Source organism: Alligator mississippiensis, chromosome 4 (assembly GCF_030867095.1).
Source record: "Alligator mississippiensis isolate rAllMis1 chromosome 4, rAllMis1, whole genome shotgun sequence".
Taxonomy (NCBI): domain Eukaryota; kingdom Metazoa; phylum Chordata; order Crocodylia; family Alligatoridae; genus Alligator; species Alligator mississippiensis.
Window position 1 is genome coordinate 222,604,991 of NC_081827.1, and position 24,394 is coordinate 222,629,384.

General features: G+C 40.6%; 1 protein-coding gene across 3 annotated transcripts in view; it reads left to right on the forward strand.

Moving 5' to 3' along the window:
* Window positions 1–24,394, forward strand: part of ACVR1 (activin A receptor type 1) — a 114,162-nt gene that overhangs the window by 14,286 nt on the left and 75,482 nt on the right. Inside the window, exon 1 of one of the 3 annotated variants that reach the window (XM_014599600.3) lies at window positions 7,856–7,946. The exons of the other annotated variants lie outside the window; for them this stretch is intronic. The gene's annotated coding sequence lies outside the window, so the exon portion shown is untranslated. Of the gene's footprint in view, window positions 1–7,855; window positions 7,947–24,394 lie in introns of those variants that run through there. 3 annotated transcript variants of the gene reach the window in all.

Genomic DNA, 24,394 nt, shown 5'->3' on the forward strand with positions numbered 1-24,394 from the left:
TTTATTTTATTGCTAGTAAGAAGTGTTTATTCCAGGCCAACAGCTGGTTGAGGGTGTGGCTGCTAGGCACATGTAGACGTGGCTTCAAGCCTACTGCACTAAGGTGGCTGTCTTGTAAGTCAGAAGTTGTGTAGCCACTTCTGTGGAATAATGGTCTCTTACTCAGCACTACTAATTAGCCAACCTTCTGCCCTGTATGGATGTGGCTACACTACTGCTGGCCAGAGTGGTATGATGTGCTTGAGGGCACTGCTGCGGGGCACAGCAAATTAGTCATATATGCATGTCCATAGTTTCTCTTGTGAAGCTAGTGAACACACAAAGGGCAGGGCTTAACTGCAGTCTCTTAAAATTTGTAAATGTGGTTTGTTTTAAGCATTCTCTCCACCCAGAAAAAGTCCATATAAAAATAGTTCAGGGCTGACTGGTCAGTTGTCAGCTTAAGGCAGGGGCGGGCAATTATTTTGGGCAGAGGGCCCTTACTGAGTTTTGGCAAGCCATCGAGGGCCACATGACAGGTAGCCCAGGGCAGATAAATATTTATTTTCTAAATTTTTTAGGGGCCCCATGGGCCAGATAGAATGGCCTTGCAGGCCGCATTTGTCCCCTGGGCTGCATTTTGCCCACTCCTGGCTTAAGGTGATTTTGTGCATACTAAAGAATGCTTAAAATGGTGAAAGCATCTCTCATCCCCAGCCAGACTTCTGAAAAGATTCTTCAAAAAAAAAGGTGTTAGCCTCTGGACTCAGACTGAGCTTCCTTTCAGTCCGAAAGGTGACTGTTATACATGAAATGGGGACTTACCATGGGTTTGGAGGTGCACTGATATATCAATCCATATCGTATCGGCACCGATAAAAAGAAAATTGACGTTATTGGCAATCAGCTTTTTTTGGCTGGTGTAGCTGATAATGTCACTGATTAAATGCTGCTTGCATGTGTACAACTCCAAAATTCGCTGTAGCCCCCTGTAGGACCCACTTGGAAGAGCCCCATGCGGTCCCCAGCCTGTAGCAGGCAGCCCGCCCTCTCCCCGTGCACATATTTGGGGGACACCTGCCCTCCATTTCTCCCTCAGGGGCATGTTCAGAGGCAGGAGCTGCCCCCTGAATGAGCCACCCACGGCTCCGTCCCATGCCCTGTCCTGCCCTGGCTGGGCAGCGCCTGCCCCAGCCCCACTCTCTCCCTCGCTGCAAGGGCCTCAATCTGCCCCCTCCACACTCCTTCCCTCCCACAGACTTACCGGCTGGATGCTGCTTTCCAAGCTGCTGGGCGGCATATCAGCTATCGGATTGGGATTGGCCAACATGGCTGGTTAATAATCGGCCATCTGTATCGGCTGAAAAAATCTTTTATCGGTGCACCCCTACTTGGATTAGGTGTACTTGCCAAGCTTGAATGTATGCACACCCAACATGGGGAAAGTGGGTGTTCTTTTTTTCAAAAGTTACTGAAAAATGTTTTGAAAACAGTCTTACCAATTTTACTGTAAATTCTTCCACTGAAAAAAACCTTCATAAACAAGTGGATAAATTAAAAATGGTTTAATTCTTTATTCTGTGTTTGGGTTTAACTGTACTTAGAAGGTCCACATAATTTGTGTGTGGTGTGTTCAAGAGAGATCAAAGCTACCCTGTAACGCTGGAGTTCACCTACTTTTTTTGAGTTTTGCTAATTAATCTGAGAGAGGGGTGAGAGAAGAGGAAGGAAGTTCCACGTGTGATTCACAGTATATTGTGCTGGCTAGAAGATATTTCAAATATCTTGTTTTGAGCCATTGTCGTTAATTTATTGATTTTTTTTTTTTTAAAGTGTTACCCAAGTCAATATGAAAAATACTTTTGTGAAGTGTTGGTGTGTACTTGTCTTTTCCTGAAATATAGTAGATTATATTGAGTTACTTTTTCACCTTTTGGTAACAACTTTAATGGTACCAAGGAAATACTTCAAAGTCCCTTGCATTATAATAAAGTAATGTTCAGGTACACTATATTACCACTTTATCAATGGCAAATCTATGCCAAAGGAAAGCATTGGAACCTTTATAGTTTAAGAAGGCTATTGGTACACCAAAGTAAAAAAAAAAAACAGAAAAGTTTTTGTATACTTTTTTAAATGTTAGAGAAACTGAAGAAACTATGTGTAAAGCATGGCAAACCTAAAATGAGAGAGATTTTTTTGGCTGTGTTGATTTGAAAAAACTTGTCTTTCAAAGAATTATTGCCTGTGATGTTTAGGATTAAGCATGAACATTTAAGCAATAGGCTTGTGTTGTATAAACATTTTTTATGTAAATCATGCAGAGCACAATTTAAGGTCTGATTTATCCTGCATTAATTGATTGAATAGATTGAAGGTTAAAACCTAAATTTTTTATGGGATAATTCCTAGGAAATCTGATTATTCTGATCAGTTTTCAGATCGGAGATTTGTAACACTTTACGTGACTTGCTTTTAAAGACAGTCAATCCATGTTATTTAAAAAAATCTGTTACTTGTACTATTATATTTGAATGGTGAAGAATAACAATTAAAATAACTTAGAATGTAATAGTTGTGTTTCTGTTGATTTGATGGTTCTCATACTGTGTACAGCACTCCTGTGTCTAGGTCTAACATTTGTTAGAGAAATGCTTGGAGTAGGTAAAATTGAGAATAAAAAACAGATTTTATTTTAAATAAATTATTTTTTTCCCCTTTTAGTTGAGGTCTAAACTATTCATATTCTTCATTTTTACTTTTGAAGTTTTAAAGAAATTAAATCGAGACTGATGGAAGTCCCTGGCTAAATCTCCGTAACCAGAGTTTGATGAAATGCCAAATTAGCTTTTGACTGTAGTAACCTCTTTCATATGCAGACCAGTGCTTTCTTAATTTCATTTCAGGTCAATGAGTTCATTCATAGTTGAGAACTGGAGGTTGAAAAAGAAATATGGGATTTCCTGCTTTTTCCAATCTGTTGGTAATAAAAGTAGAAAGAAGTGTAAGTAGATATGAGGTCTACTAGATTAAAGTATTTGAAAGATACATTAACAAGAAATAAGATAATTTAGCTATAGCTAAAACTATATTTAATAAATCAGTTTACCAAAACATATTTTGCATTTAAGACATTTTTAGCTTACCAGCACATTCAACCAGGCCTAATCTGCTATTAAGATTTTTAAATGATTTTTTTATGCATTCTTATGGGTATAACCAGTTCATTCCCAAATATAGCTACTATAATAAAATATAAATATAAAACCCAGAGAACTGAATGTATTGAGTTTTATTTAATTTTTTTAATGAATATGTATAGATGCGTTATATATTTTCTGGCTAAAAGTGGCAAATCCAGTGTAAAGGCTATTGTTAGCTGAAAATGGTTATCAAGTGAAAATTATACTTTCTTTGGGGAAATAACTAAAAAGTACAAGTGGAAAATAAGAATTGATTATATAAAGTGTGATTTTTTAAATTGGTGACTTATATCACCTTCAGTCAACTTGCCCTAGAAATGTTTAGAGAGTTATGGGAAATTAAAACAAATAATTCATTATATATAAGCATAAAATCTATTCCAGAAATTTTATATTTTGGAAGACCTGATAAGATTCTAAATAGGAGTTTGGTTAGCTGTCCTCTCAGTTGGTTTATTTACCTGACATTGCTAATAGTCACTCATAGATTTAATAGATTTCATAAATTTTAGGGTTGGCAGGGACCTTAGATCATTGAGTCTGACCCCCTGCCCTGGGCAGGAGAGAGTGCTGGGGTCAGGTGACCCCAGCCAGGTGCTTGCTTGGTCGCCTCTTGAAGACCTCTAAGGGAGAGCACCACCTCCCTTGGAAGCCTAGTCCAGATTCTAGTAACTCTTACTGTAAAGAAGTTCTTACTGATGTCTAACCTAAATCTGGTGTCTGTCAGTTTGTGGCTGTTGCTCCTAGTTATTCCAAGGGGTGCCCTGGTAAACAGAGCATCTCCTATTCCTTGCCGTTCCCCCCTGACAAATTGTAGACAGCCACCAGATTCCCTCTCCTCCTTCTCTTGTGGAGGCTGAAGAGATCCAGGTTCCTCAATCTCTCCTCGTAGGACCTTACCTGTCAATAAGGCCTACTTTGCATTTCTTTTTCTTTATTGGATTTATATTAATGGCATTATAATAAAGCACTCCATTTAACATTCTCCTGCACGGCCAGCACTAGCTCCTGTTCACACATAGAGGCTGCATCAGTGAGGGAGAGCAAAAGTGTTGTTGCTTCCAAGGGGAATTGCTGTAGTGGTAATTTTTCCAGAGTGTACCTTACTGTTAATGTGAATACATGATGTGAGAACACTGCATTTTGGTAGGCACTTATGTTCATTTCTGCAAGAGCCTGACCAAAAGATATATAGCCTTCAAATAAATAAAAACAAAACGAGTGTGGTTGTGATTCAAATAAATAAAGATAAGATAGTGAGGCTGTGATTTTTCTTTTCTTTACGGATGAAGCGACAGCAGCATGAAGGGACAGTAAAGCCATGAAAGACTTCTATTTAAGGTAGCTATGGACTACCCTAGGAAGCCTCTTTTTCAAGTCATGGTGTAGGAAGCTGGATTGGAAGACATGGGTCTAGCATGTATAGTGATACTATAATTCTGCACAGAGCTATTGCTGACAAACTACTTGAGCTTTTGCTGCCATAACTTAGTCAAATTTAATATCTAAATTGGTAATATCTTAATTGGTATTAAGTCAGTTCTGTTCCCACTGTCTCTTGGGATGCAAGGTTTCTTCTATTTGGCATAGAAGTTCACTCTAAGGTTTATAATTCCCTTGCACTTCTGCTGCTTGGGAATGCTGACTTGGACAAGGATGCTGACATTTGAAGTACTGTATAGTTTAGACCTGTTTTTTTATATGCTGGAGACAATCTTAACAAGTGCTTCTTTTGACGCAGTTGCGTTGGCAGCTATGCCTAGTGGAAAGCGTATGGGGCAAGAAAGTTGTATCTACTCTTCATTCCACTGCCCTTTCATCCACACCTTGGTTGCATCCAGGATTTGTGATGCCAGCTGTGAACAAAGAATTTCAAGGTCTTGGAGAGAGATCAGCATGAGAGGCTGAAATAGCTGGTGGTTGGAGGAAGGTCACTTGCCAAGGAGATTGGAAGATAGCTGACATCCACAGAATTGTAAAGGCCAGAATTGTGAGCTTTTTGAAGTAATATCCTTGACACCAGCATAGAATGAAGTCTTAATACAAGGTTTTAATGTTTGGGACATACTGTGTTATAAACTTTCCTTCAGTCAGTTAGAGGTTTTTAAGCTTTGAAAATGGTAAGCTCTGAAAGACAGCACCGAAGGACTCTTCCACCAAAAATACAGATCCTGTATGGTTTAACATTTACATCACATTTCTTAAAAGGTCAAAGCCTTTTCTATTACTGTTTAATAGATGTCAGTCTCTGCTGCAAAGATCTTTACTTTAGTGTATATCTAAACTGCTTGGCAAATAGAAACTTCAGTCTTTTTCCTGAATACTAAGAATCAGATCCAGTCAGCCTCAAAATTACTTCAGATTTAATCCAATTCTCACAGAAGCCCGTGGAAGTTTAACATTGATGTTCTTATTAATTGAATCTTTCCCTTTACAAAGAGAACACCAGTGTTTGAAGCTAGCAGCTGAACAGGGCATGTAACTTTTTTTTGTTTTTCCTGTTCAAGAAGACGGAAGATACAACTAGGGAATCCTCTATCTTGAATCTTGTCCTGGCCAATAGGGAAGAACTGATGGAGTATGTGAAGGTGATGGGTAACTTGGGAGCTGGTGATCATGATGTGATAGAATTCTAGATCCTGAGATAGGGAAAGGATGAAGTCAGCAAAATTTGGAGGCTAGACTTCAAAAAGGTGGATTTGACTCCTGAAATTGGATGAATAGGCATGATGCCATGGAAGGTTAGACTGAAGGATAAAAGCATCCAGGAGGGCTGGGAGCTTCTAAAGGCAAGTCCAACAAGAAACTGTCCCCACAAAATGGAATAAGAAGAATGATAATGAAAAGAAACTCAAGAGAGCAATATAAAGCTGTGAGGCAACTGAAAAAGAAGAGATGATAAGAATGAAATGAAAGTTTTCTCACTACAAGAAAGACGGAGTAAGAATAAACAGGTGATTGTGAGAAAACAGAAAAGATTCAAAGGAAGAAACTGAATCTTTTTTGTTTTTAAATAATAAATTCTGTGCCACGTAGCATATTGGGAAGCAAAATTGCAATAACATGGTTCATTAAATGAAGTTTCTTAGGCAAGTGTTGCATAGCTCTTCTAATTTGAAAAACGGTGAAAATTGCGAGTGAAACTGTTGATGGTTCTTGTATGAAGAAATGCTGCTTAATGTCAATTTGTGTTGTTTTAACTGACCACTTGCTGCAGTAACTGGTAACTTGTCACTGGGTTTCCCATTTTGCTAGTTCAGTTCTTGACCACCATGCATGCTCTTTCTTTTCATGCTTCTAGCCAGGGCATACTTAGAATACTTGATGGCTGTCCCCCATATGCCTTTTCAGAAAACTAGTGGTTCTCTGGCATGGGTCCTTATTGCTTCTTTTGGTTGGCCTATGCAAGAGGTTGAAACCTCTGTAAACATGACTGTAATATCAGTGTTGACTTCAGTGAATATTTCTCTCACACACACTGAAATACAACAAATATGCAATGCACAATTTGGGAAAATCTTTAGCAGAAGTAATTGAATATTTGACAGGTTTTCAGTGAATAATTCTACATTATTTGATAAACTCTTCAAGCTTGAAAGATATTTGAGTAACTTACTTGTCCATGTTTCTTCATCAATTGATGAATAATGTTAAAAAAGCTATCAGCAAATACCTTATTCGTTCAGCTCCTAATTTGCAATTTCTGCTCCAGAGAGGCCTAACTTGGGAATACTGAGTATTTCTTTCTTGGCAGATCAGAGATGTGCTGTCAGAGTTGTGTGGGATTCTAGGTCTGGAATATCAGGGACATTGCATGACATACGGTATGTTAACAAAGCTGTGTGTGTAGGGAAGCTGTCACAGTGCCCTCTCCTCTTCATGATGTAATGGCCTTAGTCAGTACTTTGGGTCCTGTAGTTTCATGTGCATCTATTTTTAAAATGAATATTCAAAATAAAAATGACTACTTAAGCTAACGGGTGTCTCATGAGTAGTCATCACCAGGTAGGTTTTAAATTTGTCTTTTTCTTTTGCTTTATGCAGACATGGTTATTTCTTAAGTATTACATATTTGTTATCATCACCATCATCGTTATTATTATGGTATATATCCAGTGTCAGATTAGCATTTGAGTATGTATAGAGTTGTTGTTTCCCAAACTTAACTGAAGTTGTCATGAGACATCTCTTTGAAGCTGATCTTCACAATACCAAAGTTTTGTTAAACTAGTTGTACAGTGTAATGGTTGACATTGGTCCACTTGCAACATGATGGGTTCTGTTCAACAGGAATGTTTTAATTGGTTTCCACTGTGCATTACTTTAAAACTGCTTGTAGATATAGAAATTCTTGACATATGTTTTGTTTGTTCCTGAAAACACATGCTTTATTCTGCTTTGGTCATTCAGCTTCGTTTTATGTGATTGTCAGCTGGAAAAAAAATTCTGCATTTGGCAGCACTTCAACAGCAAAGCAGCTTCCTGCAGCCTAGGACTATAAACTGTATAATTTGTCCATGGAGGCCTATGCATTACAGAAATGAAAATTCCTTCTCTGACAGCATTCATTGCTTAGCGCACAGCAATTTGGCTGTCAGAAACAGCTGGCACAGTAGGGTGGGACAATAGGAAGGGGGAGAGAAGGAAGTGCTTACTCAAAGCACCCACTGAGAGGATCAAGTTGCACAATCTGTCATTAACAACAGACTGTACCATGATCTGAGATGCAGCTTTATGTCTGAGCAGGAGTCTGTGGCTCAGATGGTGGGTATTTTTACTGAACAGTGGTGGGGAGAAGTCCTTGCATTAAGTTATACTGAATATGACCTGTGTTTATATGAAGTTATGCATTGAAGTGGAAGTAAGTTCTTTTTCAAGGTTACGTGAAGTTTTACTTATTTCTTCTGTGGCATGGCAGGGGGAAAGGGGAGGTCAAAAAGTTGTGTAAGTAGTTCTTGGAGGGTTTGTCTTTTAAGCCTGTAGTCTGGTAGCCAGTTACAAAAAACAGCAGACATAACTATTAGTATTTAACCTATCAGAAAGTCAACTGAGCAGCAGTGGAAAAAAATAAACTGTATTTTTTCAGTATGTCATGTGTGCTTCCCCCCCGAACAGTACTTAACTCTTGATTTCTGTGTACCTACAGCTTGGCTTTGTTTCCTCTGTATTGATTCTCATGATTCATTGAACATGATCTAAGTAAAAAGCATACTTAAATGATAGTGGAGACGGCTGTCTGTTAAAGTAGGACATTTATACGTGGTGTAATGGCGCCAGATTCTTTTTTTCCCTTGATTTTTCTGTTGTAATGTATGTACATGCTAGCAATATTTCATTAAAAGTTTATTTTCTTTTATAAAGCACCAGTATCTTGCCTTTATGTGATGTTTGAAGACCTGTATTTTTGTTATTGCAAACTTCAGTATCATTTTTGGCTCTTGAAGGGCCAACTATTGTGTTTGTGGTTATCTTGCTTTTTGCATTTTTTTTAAGTGGAAGGATTTTATAGTGTGTTCAAGAGTCCCTGTCAAAAATGTGCAGAGGAAAGAAAAGCCTGACTTTCCCCCGCCAAGCTAACTGGCTGACTAGCTAGCAGGACTGTTTAAAATGTACGTATGGGGAATTTGGATAAAGACAGAAACTTTACAATACCCTGGAAACTGATGTGTGGCTTTTTCCTGTTTTAATCTGTTCTACTTTGTATGACAGAGGCTGAAGTTCCAGATGTTTTGGATTAAAGATAGTGGATGGAAAAAAATAAGCTTTCTTTAATGTCAGACTGGCTGGTTCTGTATTGATAGCAAAATGGAGAGATAAGAACTCTTTTATTGGAGCATACAGTGGCTAAAGTAGCCAATAAAACAATGCTGTTTTCATATTGGCACGGATCAATGCCAACTGCAAGAGGAGACAGCTGCAGAGACTGACAAGTATTAGCATAAAAATTAAATGTTAACTTATGTGACAAGGTGTGGGGTTTTTGGTATTGGTGTGTACATGGTTTTCTTAAAAGTTATTCTTTAATACTCTGTGAAAAGAAAACTTTACGTTTAAATTTTATATCATTGCATTGAGGGCTGTGGTGAGAAGAAGCAGGGGGCAGAGAGAAGACAGTATTTAAAATGCATTCTCCGATGGTTTCTATTTGTAGTCTGTTAGCACCATATTTTGTACAGGTCTGTAGTGTGATTTGGTTTATTTCTACCCGGCTCTTCTCCTCAAACGATTTCTCAAATCTTTTAGAAAGATTCTTTTTAATGGTATCTGCAATTCTGTTCATTTCCTCATTTTAATCTCGGTTACATTCTTCTCCCAAGTTCTAGCAAATCTGACAAACGGTGATTGCAGCTTTTCCGTTCAGTAGAATGCCTTCTCCTTCCTTCTCATCAGTATCTGATAAATTACTGTGCTGTTTTAGCAAAACTGGCTTCCTCCAGATTCCCTGACCTTGGAAAGCAGCTGTTCCAACAGTAAGTATTTCACGTATGCTGCTCCATGGCATAATACTGAAAGTTACAGGATGTAGTACCAGCCAACTTCATGCTGTATAGAGCTAAGCAGTTATTATTCTTCAGCATCTAAATCAGTGGTTCTCAGCTAGCATGCCACAAGATTCTTTCAAGGGTGATGTGGGGAGCCACACAATGTTAGCACGATTAACTGTGCTAACATGATTCACAAAGTAAAACCACAGATTGCAAGTAGAAATTCATAATGTTAAAAATATTCTAACCACTTGTAGTCTTTTTGAGTTCTTTGCACCAGAAGCATTGTTCTATTTTTTTTTTTTTTTTCAATCATAAAACAAGTGTAAGCTAAGAGCTGGCATTTTCTGAGGGGTGACTTAAATCTCACAAAGTTGAAAACCACTGATCTAAACAGTTGTCTGTGTTTAACTGCTACTGCTTGCAGTTGTTAACAGTCTAAGTAGATAGCTTGTGCTTATGTATCAATACTGAATCACTGAATTAGGGGATGATTCCTAATTTAGACAAGGCCTTATTCACTACATATATTGGGTTTTTTTTTATTAATCAGAAACAAACTTTTTGTTTTGTGTTATTGAGTTTCTTGACACTTTCTCTTTGTTTTTATTCTCTTTCTCCCTGTTGTCAGGAAATGGCAGTGGAGTATCATGAACACAGTAGCTTAGGGTTTGAGCCAAGCCTAGCTATTTTCAATCTGATTTTGGCCTGTTTAGCTCAGTTTTGGGTGGATGGTTGTTCTTTTAGCTGGGAATTTTTAGATGCATCAGCTAGGTTGGGGCTCCCTAGATTTCTAAAAGACTTGGCATTCTTCCAGCTGAAGCTAAGAATTTTTGGTCAACTTGAACCTTCATAGATAGAAAAGGCTTCTCTCATAGCAGTAGACATCTCTGTTGTAGCACTTCAACCCCAATGTGCAGCATTATCAGGAGCTCTTGTTAACTCATACGCTTGGTCTACAGTTTAGGTTTGGGGTCAGAGTTAGAGAACAGAATGTTTAGTTCTCTGTTTTTCTCCTTTTAAGCAGGTGGGGTGCTGGAGTGTAATACTAAACCCCGCTTCAGGTAGTTGAAGGTTGCTATTAAATCCCCCTTCAGTCTTTTCTTCTCCAGACTAAATAAGCCCAGATCCCTCAGCCTCGCCTCAGAAGTCATGTCCTCCAACCTCCTAACCATTTTTGTTGCCCTCCGCTAGACTTTCTCCAATTTATCTACATGTTTTCTGTAGTGGGGGACCCAAAACTGGGCACAGTACTCCAGATGTGGCATCACCAGTTCCGAATAGAGGGGAATGATCACTTCCTTCAGTCTGCCGTTAATGCTTCTACTAATGCAGCCCAGCATGCTGTTAGCTGCCTTCACAACAAGGGCACACTGTTCGTTCATATTCAGCTTATTATCCACTGTAATCCCCAGGTCCTTTTCTGTAGAGCTGCTGCTTAGTCAGTTGGTCCCCAGCCTATACCAGTGCATGGGATTGTTCTGTCTCAAGCATACAACTTTGCCCTTGTCCTTAGTGAACACCATGAGATTTCTTTTGGTCCAATCCTCCAATTTGTCTAGGTCTCTCTGAATCCTAACCCTACCCTCCAGGATATCTACTCCCTCCCCTAGTTTGGTGAAGGTGTACTCCATCACATCTTACAGGTTATTGATGAAGATAATGAGTAAAACTGGACCCAAGACCAACACCTGGAGCACTCCACTTGATACTGGCTGCCAACTAGACATCAAGCTATTGATTGCTACCTTTTGATTCTTACAATCCAGGCATTTTTTTTTGTATCCACCTTACAGTCCACTCATGCAACTTGTGCATCCTAAGCTTGCTTGCGAGAATGTTGTGGGAGACCATATCAAAAGCTTTGCTAAAGTCCAGATATACCATGTCCACTGTTCTTCCCCCATTCACAGAGCCAGTCATCTCATCATAGAAGCCAATCAGGTTGGTCAGGCATGACTTGCCCTTGGTAAATCCATGCTGACTGCTCCTGATCACTTTTCTTCTCCTCCAAGTGCTTAAAAGTGGATTCCATGAGGACCTGCTCCAGAAGTTTTCCATGGACCAAGGTGAGGCTGACTGGTCTGTAGTTCCCCAGATTCTTCTTCTTTCCTTTCTTGAATGGGCATTACATTTGCCCTTTCCAGTTGTCTGGGACCTCTTCCGACTGCCCTGAGTTTTCAAAGATAATAGCTGGTGGCTCTGCAATTACATTGGCCAACTCCCTCAGCACCCTTGGATGCATTCTGTCCAGCCCATGGACTTGTACATGTCTAGCTTGTACAGGTCCAGCTTTTTCAAAATAGTCCCTAACCTGTTCTTTCACTATTTTGGCTGTTCACCTCAGTGTTGCCAGGTGTAGTAGTCTGGAAGCTGACCTTGCCTGCGAAGACTGAGGTAAAAAGCATTGAGTACTTCAGCCTTTTCCGCATTGTCTGTTACTAGGTTGCCTCCCCCATTCACTAAGTGACCATCACTTTCTCTGATCTTTTGTTGCTGACATACTTGTAGAAACCAGTCTTGTTACCATTCACATCCCAGATATGAGATGTCACAGAAGGATTACCAGAGTCATCTAGCTTTGAGTGCTAACCTAGTTTAAAGCCCTCTTCACTAGGTTAGGGAGCCTGTCTGCAAAGATGCCCTTCCCTGTCTTCGTCAGATCGATCCTGTCTCTTTCTAGCAATCCTTCTTCTGGAACAACATTTCATGTTGAAGAAGCCAAAGCCCTCTTGGTGACACCATCTGCGCAGCCATACATTGATCTGCAGGATGCATCCTCTCCTGCTTGGGTCCTTCCCCTTTTACCAGCAGGATTGAGGAGAACACCACCTGAGTCCCTGCCCTTCACCCTTGTACTCAGAGCCCTGTAGTCACTTTTGATCAGTTCAGGGTCACCCCTGGCAGTATCAAGGCATTGGTGCCTACATGGATGAGCAGCATGGGGTAGTAGTCAAGGCCAGATGAGTTTTAGTAATTCTTCTGGGACAGCTTGAATCTGGGCTCCGGGCATGCAGCAGACCTCCCGAGACAGCAGGTCAGGCCGTCAGATGGATGCCTCTGTCCCCCTGCAGAAGGGAGTCTCCAACTACCACCACCTCTTGCTTTTTCTTGGTGGCAGTGGTCTATCCTCCCAAATTTGGGGATGCCTAGCCTGGTCTCATCCACCAATGGTAGATGCTTCCCCTCTTCTGTTGCTAGGGCTCCATATCTGTTCTCCAGGGAAACAGCTGCAGGCAGAGATGAAGACTTCTGCTTACTGTCAGAGGGTACAAGCTTCTACCTTCCACCTTTCCGGGAGTCCATTTCCTTTCCTTCTCTATCCCTGCTTCCCTCCACAGTCCTAGGGGTCTCCTCCAACGTTGAGTTGATGAACTCCTTGTGGTGGAGGATGCTTCAGAACCTGCCACCTCCTCCTGTAGCTCTCTCGTCTGCTCCCTGAGGGACACCACCAGGATGCATCACTGACATTGCAGACACTTCCCCACCTGGCTGTCACTGGAAGGAACCTGAAAGCAGCAGTCTCCATAGTGCCAAACTAGGACCTGGGTGAAAGTCTTGATGGTGAGCGGCCCTGACTGGACAGACACCTCACTTTGGACTCTAGTTAAACAAGGGTTTTACATAGTGGTCAAACTGAGTTTTAACTAACACTAAATATGTGTAAGTTAGTTACTCTTGATTAAAGAAAGAGCTTAACTTAAAGCAGTGGTCTCCAACCTTTTTAGGTCAGAGATCGCTTTTGAAATGCACACAAGCGGTCAGCCCCTGCAGCTCAGGATCTACTTCAGGAGGCTCTGGGATTGGTTGGTGACCACTGACTTAAAGGCTGCCCTTCAAAGAAGGGAGTGGCACACTGGCCGGCAAACTGACTTGCAAACTGCTTCCAGATTGCCCTGTTTGTTGTCCCTGGTCATTTGGGGAATCTCCTCTTATACTAGGGGTGGGTAATTATTTCAGCTGGAGGGACACTTAATGAGGTTTGGTGAGCTGTTGAGGGCCGTACACAAAAGTAATGGAGAAGATATCATTTAAACAAATTATAGATAAGAAACAAATTGTATCCTAAAAATCAAACATTTCCTATAAAATATTTAAAACAAATAATTTTTGTCCTGATTTTGTTTTTTTGAGTAGTGTGTATATAGAAGTGATTTGCATAATAACTCAAAACAAAGTTTTACTTTTATATATTGAAAATTAGGTTAAAGAAAAAAAGGAACTTAGAGGGAAGAATAAAGCCTCTGATGTGCATTAACCAGAGAATCAAAGTCAGCCATGGGCTCCCAAGCCACAGGCAGGCAGTGTCCCTGGCCTAGCCTGAGTGGGGGTGTTAGGGCCTGAATGCAGCTTGTCCAGGGTCTGCTACATGGAGCTGGGCAGGTGGGCAGGGCTGCTTCCATCCAGCGTCCTCCACGGTGCCAGCAGAGGCCAGAGCCAGAGCTGCCAGGACCCAAGTGTGGCTTGCCCAGGGCCTGCTTCACAGTGCCAGGTGAGGCTGCTTCCACCCAGTGGCCCCCATGGTGCCAGCAGAGACTGCAGTTGCTGCCTGCCTGTGGATAGAATAAAATGGTGGCCAGATATGGCCCACAGCCTGTATTTTGCCCACACCTTTTATAACCACCTGGGCCTGGACTGCTTTGACACAGGCAGCAGTTGCCCAGCTAGCAGTATTCCCAGCCGCTCAGAGCATATGCCCAAATACACAGCCCACCAAACAGTCATCAAGCCAAACACATGGGCAGCCCTGGCTAATTTCCTTCCCAGAACAGGATCTAGTGCCTGGTGTTTGTCTCCTCTTCCTCTTCTCCTTCCTCTTTTGCCTCTAGTGAACTGCTTGCAAACTGCCCTGTTATTGCCCCTGCTTGCTCCCTCCCTGATGGGTTGGGGAATCTCCTTTTATAGCCTCCCAGGACTGGCTCCATCCCCTTGTTATGGCTTTCATCAGACACCGACGGTTCCAAGTATTGATCCTCCTCTGTGTATCCCAGTGAGAAAATCACAGAGGATCCTCTTGAGTTCCTTCAGGACCAGTACTTGGACAGGAAGACTGATCTCAGTCCTGAGGACCCTTTCAGTGTGAACCAGCTATGTACTGTGTGTCTGACAATGAAAACACACAAAAGGCATGATTATGGTTCTACCTTGCTTTATTATTGAGTACTGGCATAATACAATAGTATTAGCTGGAATCCCTATTATTAGCCTGGGATGTGCTAAAAGTAATGAGGCAGGAGCAGATATCTTCATCTGGACCTCTTTCTTCAGTGCCTGTCAAAGTAGAGTTGGGATTACCGCAATCTCTCCTGATCTCAAAAGTATCACTTCTGTCTTGTGCATCTGCAATTAGTGGCAATGTCTTACACTCTTACTTACCAAGGATTTATTGTCCTTTATAAAGCTTGGAGAGCAGTTCAGGACTTTTTTGCATTACTTTAGTACAGAGGTTTGCAACCTACAACTTGTAAATCCTGGATGGCTACAGCTATTCTGTGGGAAGTTGGTACTGCAAGGGGGAGTGATGGTGGCACTGCAGCCTGCTGCACCAAAAGGTTGGCAAAGCCTGCTCTAGTAAATTGGTTTGTCAACAAAATGTGTCTTGGCATCCCTTGCCATCAGGACTACTGCCACCCCCTTCAGTAATTAATGGCCATATTGGAGCCCATGTGACTCATTGGTATAGATGGCCACCTTCTAGAACCAAGCGAACAAGTCTTCATTTCCTAAAGACCGAACTGCTTAGTAGGTACTAGTAGAGAAAGCATTCCCATACTGAGATAACTGGCTTGTGAAAGGTACATCCTTCTACCAGGTGCAGTGGTTGCTGAATACAGTTCTAGATGTGTTCTAAGCTCTGGGACTCTTGGTAAATGCAGAAAAGAGAGTTTAATTTTCGGTTTAATTACTGGAGTTTGAGATGTGGTGTCTGCTTTCCTTCCTTTGGATTTTGATGTTTCAGTGCTTTGATCTTCAGTAGAAAAGTGGAATGGTGCACCTTTTGGTATACTGTATAAGGATAGGTAGGGCACGTGTGCAGGCCAATTGTACACTACAGGCAAAATCTCCAATCTTGCATATGTGGAAGACACCTCGGGACGTTGTATTTTGAAGAACTCCAGTTACTGAACTGGTTGAGTAATCTTTCTCTCCCACCAAAACCATTAGCATTATTATTTTTCTTAATTGGACTGCTTGTATTTTGCCAACTCCAAGCTTGTATGATGCATTTGACATCCCTGTTCTTATGCTTCTCATAGACGATATTACTAATCTAAAATTAACATCCTACTCCACCTATTTGGTGCCTGAGTATGATCTTACTGCACTCTGCATGCACTCCCCGAAAAAACTGTGAATACAGAGGATCAGTGGATCCTCTTCTTTTTGGCTTCTTTTTCATCACTTTGTCTTAAAGATTAAATACCAGATGCCTATCCAAAAGATGGATAGGCATCTAGCTGGGGTCATCTGACCCCAGCACTCTTTCCTGCTCAGGGCAGAGGGTCAGACTCAATGATCTGTTGAGGTCCCTTCTGACCCTATCATCAATGAATCTATTCTGTATTGTTATAGAATATGGAAACCTGATCAACAATTGTGCGGCTGTTCTAGCTGTTATGTGTAGACAGAACAATAAAAGGAAATAAAATAAGTTGTAGAATCTCTATCTCTGGAAATTTTCAGGAGCAGGTTGAAGTTGGACGGATTTGGCTAGGATCACCCCACTGCTGCTGCCACCGCCATTACCAAATCTAGCAGGTGAGGAGCCCCTCAGTCTGGATCAGGCTCAGGGGCTGGATGAGTTTGATACCCCTGTTCTAAAGGAAACTGAGGCAAGCAGGGGGTGGAGGAAAAGTAATGGGAGGACAACTTACAGAAGTGTATGGTTGACCTATGTTGACAAAAGAGCTGAAAAGACAAAAAGAACAAGAAATTAAGTACTAGTCCTGAATTTTGGCTAGGAAATGGTGATCAGAGTTTGACAAGAACAGTTTCAGAGATAGGAGTGGATTGCAGTGTTTCTAGGGCTGTGTGGGAAGAATTATTAGTAGGTTAGCAGGTGGAAGACTTAACTCCAGTGTTTTACAAAATTTGTGATGCGTTGGAAAAATATATCCTTACATTAGAAAACTCAGCAGCTAAACCTACCGTTTCAGACTGTCCATAGTTTGTAAAAGCAAGCTATGAATTATATTAATCTCACAACCATAATTGACCTTTAAATGTTGTTCTATTTTTAAACGTATAATCTTGCTAGTTAAATTGTGAGTGCTTTTTTGTTGCTACTTGCTGTAGTACCGTCAAAGGTCAATTAAACTTGCAGAATCTCATTAATGAATGGTGGAAGTGGGAAGAGTGCCTATGTGCTATTCTTGGTACAGAATGGTTAACAAACCTATAGTTGCATTGGGCAGCAGGAATAGGCTCCACTATGTTAGGCTGCGGTTTGATCTTGCCCAGAATTCATATACAACAAAAGGTTTTGTTGAGATGGTTTGTCCCTGTCCAGAAAGGCAGGATCAAATTGCATTGTCAAGTCTATCGTATTGTGACACCATCTTCCAAAGAGTATGCCTTCTGTGTATAGAAGAGTCTCGTTTTCCTTTCTGGATAATTAACTATATTTTAGGTTTCTTGTATTTTAAGAGTTCAGATTAAAAAAGAAGAATTTGAAGGAATACAATTTCTAAGTGACATGTCCATACACCCTAATGTTTCAGTGTAGACAAGCGATAAGAAGGAAAAGATTTTTAATCTGACTTATTACAACAAATTACCTTTTTATTATTAACACCTGTTAAACTTTCATGTAATATATAGCTGACATACTGTAGAAACAAAATTGATAAAACGTTAAAGAAAAACAACTCCCTTCAAACCTGTCTTTCAACTCTTTCAAACTTGAGGCAAATCAATGCCTCAAAAAACCAAACAAATAAAAAAACAAGCCCCAGCCTTCCCAGCCACCTCCATTTATTATGAAGAAGCTAAGGAAAAAAAAGTAACAGTCAGATTTTGAACACTCCGTTTTAAATTGCCTTCTTGAATAATAAATAGCACAACCTTATTTCATAATATTTATTGAAGACCATTATCCTGTGCACGTGGAACTTAACCCTGAACTTGTTTCCTTTGTAATAGCTTGTGTGGTGGGTGTTTCATGCTCCTGCCCTGCTCCTTTCTGTGTTTGGTGGATATGGTTTAATGAACAGCTGTGCATTTGCTGAGTCACTGTAATTATTTGGTTCTGCCATGGCAGTGAGATGGGCAAAAACATATTTCAAGCTGAGTTGTGTGAAAATTCTATTAATCACATTCTAGTTAGCAGGTGATGGGAAGGAAGCAAAAGTATTCTTGTGTATGAATGTTTAAAATGGTTTTCTCTTTATTGGTTTAGTAGGTAATTTGACTGCTGTTTAACATATTAGACCTTGTGAAAATAATTATAGAGATTCAGCTTTACACTGGCAGGCAAAATCCTGCTGTGATTATTGATGTGCAAATGAAGTTAGTTTCTGGTGGTGAAGTATTTTAAATAGATAAGGGGTCATTGAAAAACTTCTGTTGGTAATGACAGAGTGCTTGAAGTAGCATTCCATGAATTCATTTACTAAGTATTCAGTTTTAAATGCTCCAACATGATAACATCAGAGGCTGAAAATAAGAGACATTTGCACCTTTTAAGGTCCATGCATGTGTGAAAATGGCAGAACTAAAAATCCAGACACTGCTTAATTAGTACATCTGTAGGATCTAGACTTCCACAGGCTGTTTTGCAAGGGGGGAGGTGACTTTTGAAATATAGGTCTCTAAATAGGATGCATGTATTTGTCAGATGTTGGGCACTAGGTTATAATAAGTGATTCTAAGAAGTGGATTTCACAGGTTCTCTTGTATGCCCCCTGCTAAACTGAGCTTCTCTCCAATATTATGTAACATGTTTACCCTGGCAAGATGACACTGCAGGCAGAGCCTTGGTTGAAAGCAAAATGTCTTAGTCTTTCTAAACATCACCTTTGAAATGAGCTTAAAGCTTTTAATGTCCTGTTTTGATTTGTAAGAACAACATACTGTTTGCAAACACTTAATGGTTTGATCTTAAAATGATCTTACAAAGTTGCAAGAACTAATTTATTGGGAGATTTTTTACAATGGATTTTCTGAAGTAAATCTGCACCCAAGGGAGGACAGCAAAGAGTTCTTGAATTTGGGAAGGCAAAAGTATCTAATCTGGAAAACTTCCTGTGTACATATGGCTGTATAAACGTGGTTTCCTTTTACATATTAAGTAGTTTGGCCAGAAGGGGGCTTTTTGTGGGGGGTTTTTTTTTTAACCTTAAAATTTCATGTATTTGGTAAACACAACATTCCTAAAATGGATACAACCCTACCTATTTTTATGTAAAGGCTGATCAAATGTCACTGTGATCTGCTGTGGCTTTCCTATTGGTATGCTGGTAGAGGGCAAAAACTCAATCCATACTTTTCTTTTTCATGTCTTCACTTGAGAGATGCAATCAATATTGTACCAACCATTTTAGATCCTAATTTTGAAAACCCCATAAACTGTCACAAGCTGCCTGTTTATCCCCAAATATTTTTGATTAAATGCTGTATATTTAGTGCTATTACTACCTGTGTAAAATCTTAAAAAAATACTGCTAGATGCATCCGGGCCACGTTTCAAGTTTAAAATTGCTACTACATACCTCTAAATTTTGAAAATAGTTTTTAGTATGTTTGTTATTTTCACATGCGTTTTTCATGTGAAAATGGAGGAATCATTGCCTTATCTAACTCATGTGATTGTCTTCTGTTAAGTGTACAAGCATCAACAATGGCTAAAATGAGTTTAACAAATTAAACTCTTCTCCTGAAGTTTTTTGTTGAGATCTTAAAAAGTATGGGCTTGATGGTGTAGATCAGTGGTTCTCAGCCAGGATGCCATGGCATCCTGGGGTGTCTTGAGGTCTTTTCAAGGGTGCCGCACCATATAGCACTGTTAGGATTATAAAAATGATTCACAAGATAAATCTAAAGATTTCTAAAGGAAAGTGGTGATCTTTCTTAGTTCTTTGCAGCAGAAAAACTGTTTTATTACTTTTCTGTAGGCAAAAAAGAGTGAAAAGTAAGAGCTTTCAGGGATGTATTTGGTATCTGTGTTGGTCTGAGACAAAAAAGAAATGCAAAACTCTAGAAATCTTGGTTCAGAGATGATACCTTTTATTGGACCAACTAAGAAATTTCAAAAACAAAACAAAAAATCTTTCTTTTCAAACTTTCGGGCACACCCTTTTTCAGGCTGAGGGAAAATTAAAGATGGTAAAAGTCCTCGTAGGTAGAAAATAAACTTCATTTTGCACAGAGGAAGCTGAAGGTGGATGTCTGTTCCTCTGGGCCCATGAGAGTTCCTTTGTGCAACTTACTCTTTGATGTGCAGATAAGGCAGGATTTCTTCCCTGGTGGTGTCAGATGGCAGAAATGCAGTGAGGTGTAGAAATCTTTCTTTAGTGTTTAGCAGTGAAATTTATCATTCCAAAATCGGGTAAAATTCAGCATCTTCCATGTTTCAGGGATGTATTTGGTAGCCGTGTTGATCTGGGACAAAAAGATATGCAAAACTGCCATCTTTAATTTTCCCTCGGCTTGAAGTAGGGTGCATGTGCCCGAAAGCTGGGAAAGAAAGATTTTTTGGGGGATTTCTTAATTGGTCTAATAAAAGGTATTATCTCTGAATCAAGAGTTTTAGAGTTTTGCACTTCTGAAAACTAAGAGCTGGCATTTTCTGAGGGGTGCCACAAGCATAAAATGTTTGAAAACCAAGTTAAGAGGAGACAATATCCAAGAAAATTATTTATCTTGTAACAGCAACCTAGCCTCAAACTGCAGTGCGCTGCCCATCCTTGGGAGCAGTGTCTTGGGCATCACATTTTATTGTATTTTTTTTGCAATAAAAGTTGTGCAAGCTTAGTTAAGTATCTTTTTTTTGTATTCAGAGTACTTTTACCTTAATAAGGTTCTGAAATATGTGGGAAGCAAACAGCAATAAGTGTTTTCACTTACTTATTTACCCCAGGCACAGAATAAGAGACAAAGCCAGTACATGCTCACATGTCTGTCTGACTTCTGCATGCTTGCAGATGTGTATTGGTTCCCCATACCAATGTTAGTTAGTCATCTCACTGGCTGTGACTTCTCAGAAGTGCTCATATAGCTTTCACAGTATTGTGCTCTTAGAGATGCCATGACCTGTGAACCAGAGCAATTAAACTATTGATCAGTTTTTAAGAAGTGCCATTTTGTGCAAAGGGAGAAGATTCCAAGCCTCTACCTCTTCTTTTGTATGGCAGTATTTGCCCATCTTGAGCAAAATGTAGTCAGTCCTTGGATGATTTCATTGTCTGTTGAAAGCAGTAAGCCTATATATAAGGATAGCCTTAGAAGGCACAAGTTTCTCACTAGAAAATTAAGCCTGAGTGAAAAGTACTGCCCCACCTCTTTCAAAGTTGCACCCATTTTTAATTGTCCATCTTTGCTTCACCTGTAAACCAATTCTTTCCTTCCTCTTAAGCCACACCAATTTGTTTTGCTACACAAAGATAAGATTTTGAACTCATGTAGAAAGCAGTTAATTCTGGGCTCCTGAAATAGATAATGAATTTTTGGGCTCCTTCAGCTTCTTCCTCCTTTTTGAAGGAGGTCCTGTACTCTGTGATTGTAGCCTGCTTGTCTTTTTCCCCTCCCCTCTCCTGAAAGCAGTCTGTGTTTCTTGTTCAACTTTGTTCTTTTTCTGCTCCCTTGTCTCAAGAAAAAGGAGCCACTGGCACCCTGCCTCCATTCAGCCCATTTGCCCAGGCAAAAGTTTGTCTCCTCCCAAGTGAGTGGGTTTTTCAAACCCTGTGTATGGTTCTCATCTATCCTCCCATGCTGTGTAATTTTTGTAATTGCTGTGTCAGTTGGAGAGCTGTGGGTGACAGCATAAGCAATAAATGTATGCTAACTTGATGCCAGCAGGGAGACCAAACAGGATTTTATTTAAACAGTTGATTATTGTACGTGGTTGTCTTTAAGCTAGATAGCTAGAACTAGAAAAGCTGTTATGAACAAGACTTTGATTTACACTTAATGTCTTGGGAAGTTAGGTTCTTGGGGGGGGGGGTGCGGTTTCTTGCCTAGGAGTGTTTGGTTTAGTGTCTCTTCCCCAAATTCTGGCAGGGAGGAACCCAGAGCATCAAGCACTTTGCTAGGACATAAACTCCTGAGACGGAGCTTTTAGCTTAATTGCTTTTAGGCAGTTATTTTGGCTGGACAGCCACTTAAAGTTTTGTTGAGAGCCATGCACATAAAATCTTTCAGAAGATATTTTAACAAATTATAGACTAAAAAAACCCAAATCGTACATTAAAAAAAACCTTCTATAAAATATTATAATTTTGTTTCAAATAATCATTTCTGACCTGATTTATGTATTTTTGAGTAGTCCATATAAAGGTGATTGCATAATAGCTGAAAATAAAATCTTACTTTTGTATATAGTGTGTGGCGGGGGGGCTGTGTGGGTGTGTAGGGGGCTGCCCATGGAGCTGGCCAGGGTTTGGGGGAGTGCAGGGAGTGTGTGCAACAGAGTTAGCCTGGGCAGTGTGGTCTGTGCCCCCCTTCCCCCTCCGATCTGGCCTGTGGCTACCTCTGCATGGGGCTGAGCCCCACCTGCTCCTGCCTGGGGCAGCTTGTGCCCCTCTGGCTCCAGCCCTGACCAGTACGTGCAGTTTCCTGACAGGGCTGCTTCTGGTGCTTGGCTTTCCTCCCCTCCAGCAGCTCCTCCTCCTGCTTGACAGGGTGGGTAGAAGGTGTCCAGGAGCTAGAGCTGGAGTCCCGTGCACTGGGGCAGGAGCCACCCAGTTGCAGCTTCCCCCTTGCTTGGAGCTTAACCTAAGATAAAATAAAAAAGTGAACACAGTCATGACGAGTGTCTTACTCACACCTCTGCGGATGTCAAATGCAATGTTTCTCCCTGTTGACATATCTTGGCAACACAGAATATATTCATCTTGTAGGACCTAACTTAAAGAGCAAATCTTTCATGCTTCTGGCTCTGGGAATGCTTTGGTTTATATGTTTAAGCTCCCCAGCTTCTCCAGACATCTGGTTCTCAAATATTTTTTCGATGGCGTACCCTTTGATAATTTTTTTTTTTATGCTGCTGTGGGCTTCTCTAATTCTACATTATGGATAATAAAAAGGTAATGCTTTGTGATGGTAGTCATGTATTGTAACTTGTCCAACAACCTAAGGCATTTTTTAGTTCTTTTTTTTTCCTTTTTCTGTTTCTTCCTCCATTTATTTTTCTTAATTTCGCCTTGTTTTGTTTCTCATTACTTCATCTGACGTACCATCTACTTTCTGTGCACCCCAGTTTGAGAAATGCCACTAGAGATCCATCTGTAATTATTTGCTGAACCTGCAGTGTGAGGACCAGACTTGTACAGGCTTTAATTGCTGGTAAACTTGGCTGATGTGCAGCTCTCATGGAAGGTAGAATTACCAACCAGTGTTATGTCTGTCTTGTACTTCAGATTTTATCAAAATATATGATTGGTATCTATAGCCCTTAGGCTTTTGGCTAGTTGCCACCAGTACTGTCGGTGATAGTGTGGGTGCTTCTGATTTCTTCATAATGCTTTGAACTTGTCTAATCACTTATGTTTCTATTCTGTTCCATGTTGAGATGCAATGTAGTGATTTATTTTTGGTTAATTCATCCTGTTTTCCTTCTATTTGGTATCCGTGGGGTGGGATGGGTATGTGCCATTGGTGATTCAGTACAGAAGACGACCCCTAGCTACTTGTTGTGGTTGAGTCTTAATTTTTAAGTTTTTGACCATTTACTTTTTTAAAATCCCTGAGTGATTGAATATAACTTCCCTAATGGCTCACCCAGCTTTACTTTTTGTCCTAATGAAATGTATGTATAAATTCCAGGAATCATCTGAAGCTTTGGTTTTGCATAAATAATACTGTAACCCACCTTGATTCTAAATACTGTCCAGTCTGTTGGCTTTAGGACATGAATTTGTTCCTATTGTATTGCTCCTAAATGACTCTTGCCCTACCAGGGTTATCTTCTAAATACATGGTATAGGAAATCTTCCCAAAAGAAATGTTGCTGATAAGATAGTGTTGCTGCAAAAGAGCAGTGAAGGCATGATACAAAACTCTTAAATCCTGTGGACTCATGTTATGAATGTCCTTGAGGCTAAGTACAGGCAGTCAAAAAGCCCAAGGCAGAATTGATTCAGTCTTTGTAGGTTTCTCTAGGCTGCATAAATTGAATCGAATAATGAACTGAACTGACATTCAGTTTTCAATTGAGAAAGGGCAGGTGGAGAGGCCTGCACTAACCCAGGCCAAAAGACAGAGGGTGCTAGAGCATGACTCCCAGCCTGCCCCGATGGGGGAAAGAGCCCCCTTCTGGTGCTGCCCCCCCCCGCCAGGCATCTGGCCATAGGAGGAGCTTCACACTTTTCCCTATAGGATGGCCTGGGATCCCCCCAGCCCTGATCTGCAGCCCTGGGCGGGGGGGAGGGTAATTCTTCCCCTCTGGGTTCAGGCCAGTGCTAGTCACTGATACGCAGGGAGAGGGGTGAAAGGGATCTCCCCGTACTGGGGCCAGCTCCCAAGCCTGGCATCTGCCCACATAGGGAGCCCCATGTCGGGGATCCCCCAAAC